The sequence below is a fragment of the Tupaia chinensis genome, unplaced genomic scaffold (assembly GCF_000334495.1).
Source record: "Tupaia chinensis unplaced genomic scaffold, TupChi_1.0 Scaffold144378_1, whole genome shotgun sequence".
Taxonomy (NCBI): Eukaryota; Metazoa; Chordata; class Mammalia; order Scandentia; family Tupaiidae; genus Tupaia; species Tupaia belangeri.
In genome coordinates, this window is record NW_006204238.1 from 1879939 (window position 1) to 1885266 (window position 5328).

Genomic DNA, 5328 nt, shown 5'->3' on the forward strand with positions numbered 1-5328 from the left:
TGACCGGCGGTCGACTCCGTGGGAGTCCAGCAACATAGCCATTACGCTAACTGCTGGTTCCCGAGTCCAGGTTTTTGATGAACATAAATCTTCATTTATTTGAGATAAATGCCCAGGAGTGCAATGGCTAAATTGTATAATAGTTACATGTATGATTTTTAAGAATTATTTTATTGAAATTTATTTATTTATTTATTTATTTAAACTTGACCAGAGAGGGACAAAGTGAGAGAGATACACAGAGAGGGAAAGTGAGAAAGCAAGCCACCGGGTCCTGAATTTGAACCATTGTTGGAAAAATTAATGCTCTTAACCCCCATGCCACCTGCCAGCCCCTGTGTATGATTTTTTAAAGATTTTTTTTTTTAGAATTAATTTTACTTATTATTTTATTTTTCAATTTGACCAGAGAAAGAGGAAGGGTAAGTGAGAAAGCAAGCCACCAGGCCCAAGACTCAAACTGTGTTCACCCACGTGGGAGTTCAGCACCTTAACCATCATGCCACCTGCTGGCCCACATGTATTATTTTTTTAGGAAGCTGACAAACTATTGATATCTTCCAGAGTGACTATACTATTTTACAGTCCAACCAGCAATATGTGTGTATGACTCACACACAGTTTCTAGTTTGTCTACATCCTTATAAGCATTTGCTGTTGTCACTATTTTTCATTTTAGTCATTCTGGGTAGTAAAATCTCCTTGGAGATTTTTTGGGTTTTTTTTTTTTTTTTTTTCCTTTTTTTTTTTTTTTTAAGAATTATTTTATTTAACTTTATTTATTTAAATTTGACCAGAGAGGGACAGACTGTATGTGTGTGTGTGGTAGCGGAGGAAGTGAGAAAGCAAGCTGCCAGGTCTGTGACTTGAACTGTAGTCATACACGTGGGAGTCCAGCACCCTTAACCATCATGCCACGAGCCAGCCCCAGGAGTTTTAACCTAATGGCTAATCATGTTCAACATTTTTTCACAGGCTTAAATGCTTTTCAGTGAAATTTCATATATTTTGTCCATTTTCTAATTGGATTGTTCTTTCATGAGTTGAATTTTTTTTTAAAGGATTATGTATTTAACTTTATTTATTTAAATTTGATAAGAAAGAGAGAAAGAGAGAGTGAAAGTGAAAAAGCAAGCCACCAGGTCCAGGACTTGAACCACGGTCAGCCATGTGGGAGTCCAGTGCCCTTAACCACCATACCACTTGCCAGCCCCCACAAGTTGAATTTTGAGAGTTCTTTATATATGCTAAATATAAGTCTTTGTCAGATATGTGGTTTGCAACTATTTTCTCCTCTGTATTTATGAAAATTTTCTTCTGTTAGCTGGATTTGAAAGGCTGCACTATCTACTCAAATAAGGTTCAGTGATGATCTTCAAGTTGATAATTTCTGAAAATCAGTGTTTTCACTGTCACTATATTTAGTGTCCCAAAGAAAGTTAGGACTATTGCAGGTGAGTCCCATTACTGTTGAAAGCCTATCATGGACCAAATACTGGGTTTAATAAAGGGGAGAATTTAAAAGGCATCATCTACCTTCAGAAGGCCAAGTTAGTGGAGAAAGCAGTTAAGTAAACCAAAGATGGTTGTCTTATCAGCATGATAAGAGCCAAGTCAGAGTTCTCTCAGGTACAACTATCATGAAGGAGGGTACATAAGAATAGGTAGCTTGGGGGACCAGCAGTTAGCGTAATGGCTATGTCGCTGGACTCCCACGTAGTCGACCACGGTTCGCATCCCGGACCTGGTGGCTTAAAACTCACGCCAGGCACATGTACATGCGTGCCCAAGATACTGAGAGGAGAATGGAGGAGAAGAAAATGTGGCATGGCCATCCCCCTGTGGGGTGATTTCTCACTTTCTATCTCTCTCTGTCTGTCTGGTGAGCACACACGCCCTATAGCAAAAACCTCTCCAAAAAAAAAAAGAATAGGCAGCTTGTAGGAGTCTTTCTGGAATACCTTTTAAGTCCAGCTTAAGGAAACATTCTTTCCATAGCTAACAGCAGGTTCTTTTCCCATATCACAACAAGAGAATTTCAAAAAGTTTATGGGAAAATGGAATTAAAAAATAAAAATGGGGACCAGGTGGTGGTGTGGTGGTCAAGGCGCTGGACTCCCACATGGCTGATCGTGGTTTGAGTCCCAGACCTGGAGGCTTGTTTTCTCTTTCTCTGTTGAGTACATGAGCCCTGTAGAAACTAAAAAATAATAATAAGTAAAATTAAATAAATAATTATTTTAAAAATATTAAAAAATACATAAAAACCTCAAAATAAGTTCCTGGGCCAGCCCATAGCCTGATGGTTAAGGTGGCTGGACCCAAAATGGCCTTTCAGCAAGTGGACCTTTTCAAAGTCATGATTTTCTTCTTCCTGGGTGAAAAATGAACTTTTGCCCAGTCATCCCTCTGAATTATCAGAAAAAAATTCCAGCTTAACTAAGATAAGATGAATTTTTCCACATTGAGAGACATCGGGGTCTCTTTGCTCCACTAAAATTACAAATGGAATTCAAGGCCGTACAGCAGGCTCAGAGTCTTCTATTTTGTCAAGCTCAAACCTTTTGCTGGATATTTTGAGGGGTAATGATGGGACCATTGGATTTGAAGATATTCTTAATGACCCTTCACAGAGTGAACTAATGGGAGAACCGCACTTGAGGGTGGGGTATGTGCTTGGTTTATCGTGACACATGTGCCTGCCATGAAAGTGGCGCTGCAAGTTGTTTATGTCATCTTCTTACTGTAATTTCACGTATGAAAAATTAAAAGTACTGACACCTGAAAAAAAAAAAAAAAGAAAAAAGGTGCTATCAATGGAACCAGCAGGTGCGTGGTGATTAAGGTGCCGGATTCCCACACGGCTGACTGTGGTGAGTCCCAGATCTGGTGGCTTGCTTTCTCACTTTCTTTCTCTCTCTCTCTCTCTGGTGAATGCATGTGCCCTACAGCAAATTTTAAAAATAATAAATAAAATTTTAAAAATAAATCATAAAAAAGGAAAAGATGCTATCCTACCATAAATAAATAAATAAATAAAATTAAAGGGGAAACAAAAGGGCAGTGAGCGCAAACAAAAGCCTGGGATAGAATCCGTAGATCTACTGCAGTGGGTCATCCAGCATAACTCTCAGTTTTTACCATAGTTTATGGATCTTTCCTATATATTAGAGAAGTCCAGGCAAGAAATGACTGATGACCACATACAATAATGAATTTTAAAATGTCATGAGCCGGCCAGCAGATGGTGTGGTGGTTGGGGCGCTGGACCCCACATGGCCGATTAAAGTTTGGACTTGGTGGCTTGCTTTCTCACTTTCTCTTTCTCTCTCTGTGTGTCTCTGGTCAAGTAAAAAATAATAAATAAAATTAAATAATTTTTAAAATATCATGGGCATTAGCTAGCTCATCTGATTTTTAAACTGTGATCTTGTTTTGTTTTTGTAATACATGCTCAGTACTACATTATAGTTTTACAGATGAGAACACTGAGGCCAGAGAAGCTAAACCCCTTATGTTTTATTCATATTTATTTATTTTTGAGGGAGATTTTTGTTATAGGGTGCATGTACTAGCCAGAGAGACATAGAGACAGAAAGTGAAAAATCACCACCCATGGGGGATGACCATGCTGCAATCCCTTCTCCACTCTCAGGATCTTGGGCATGCACACACGGGTGCCTGGCTTGAGTTTTGAGCCTCCAAGTCCAGGACCTGAACCTTGGTGGACTACGTGTGCATCACCCAAGCAATGTAACCACTAGGCCATCTGCTGGCCTAACCCCTCGCCTAACCCTTTATTTATCCAAGACCACAGGGCAGTAATGGTCAACGCTGGAATCCCAACCTAAGACTTTGGGGTCCTATGTTCTTTTCCTACACCTAAGAACCACATTTAGCTGCTGGCTTTCTTTCCTGACTTCATTTATTGTACCTAACATTAACAGCATGAATCATCTATTTGTGATTGCTCTCATTAAAGAGATTTTTTTTCCCCTTTCATTCAGGTGAAGACGCTGATGTTTTCTTAATTATTGAGAAAACAATAACAAGAATTTTTGTCCTAATCAAAATGATTCCTAAGATAAAAAGATGAAAAACAGTTAAGTTTTTAGGATGAAAAAAATGTAAAAGGGTTTTTTTTTCCCTAGGTAAAAAGAACTTACAGAATCACCTTTCACAGAACAATTACAAAATTTGGTCACATGTTTCTTAAATAGCAGAAAGCACTAAGTACAGTAAAGATATAGGAATTTGTTGTGAGAATAAATGCTTGGAGATCAGTTGTACAGAAGTGGGGAGGGAATCATTCTACTAGTTTGAAGACACGATTGATAAATACACTAAAACTTGGGCTAAAAATTAGAATTTTGTAGAGGTAGTTCAATCCAACGGTAAAGAAATCGATTTTTGTCCTTCTTTTCATGTCTTGTATTTATCCTGCATTTGGTATTAGCATTGTTATGCCTGACAAAAACAATAGTTACACGTAAATAACGTTTAGAATTGTGCTATGCAGTATGATGTCCTCACGTGGCTCTTGAAATGTGGCTCATTCCACTATGTAAACCTCACTTTGGGTTTCCACTAGTATTAAAAAAAAAAGAGTATCTCAATATTTTTACATTCGTTATGTGTTGAAATACCATTTTAGACAGATTGGGTTTAATAAAATATTAAAATTAATTTCACCTGTTTTTTACTCGTTTCATGTGGCTTCTAGAAAACTTATAATTACGTAAGTGGTTCGCATTTGTGGCTCGTCTTAAATTCTTATTGCACAGCACTGGTAGATGAAAAAGAGGGAAGAGTTGTACTAAAAGGTCATGGGTTTTCTTAAAATTTCTGGAGGGTAAGAGAAAAGGGAAGCGGCTGAAGCTCAGGAGGTCACACCGACTGCAATAAACACCGACTGTGAACGGAAAGGGAGTCGTATTTTGACTGTTTCGACTCCCCTTCCCGGTGCGGCTAACGGGGCAGGTGGCAGAGCCCGTTCCGGGTCCGGGGTTCCTCGGGGTTCGGGGTCTGGGGTCTGGGTTCTGGGGTCCGAGTCCGGTCCCCCCACCCCGGCCTGGGGTCTGGCCGGACCGCGAGACTGAGCACACCTGCGCGCCCACGGAGCTGCGCGTCCGCGAACCCCGGCGCTGGGTCCACGCCCCCTCCCCCCGGATTTTTATTTTCCTGGCATCAACCGTTGGTCTCGCACTTCTCTCCTGAGAGCCACCGAACAGGTCGGCTCGGCTGGGGTAAGCGTCCCTCTTCCCTCCAGCCTGGGCCGGGCAGCCGAGACGTCTCCGCCCCAGCCCGGCTGCGGGCAGGGCCGTCCCG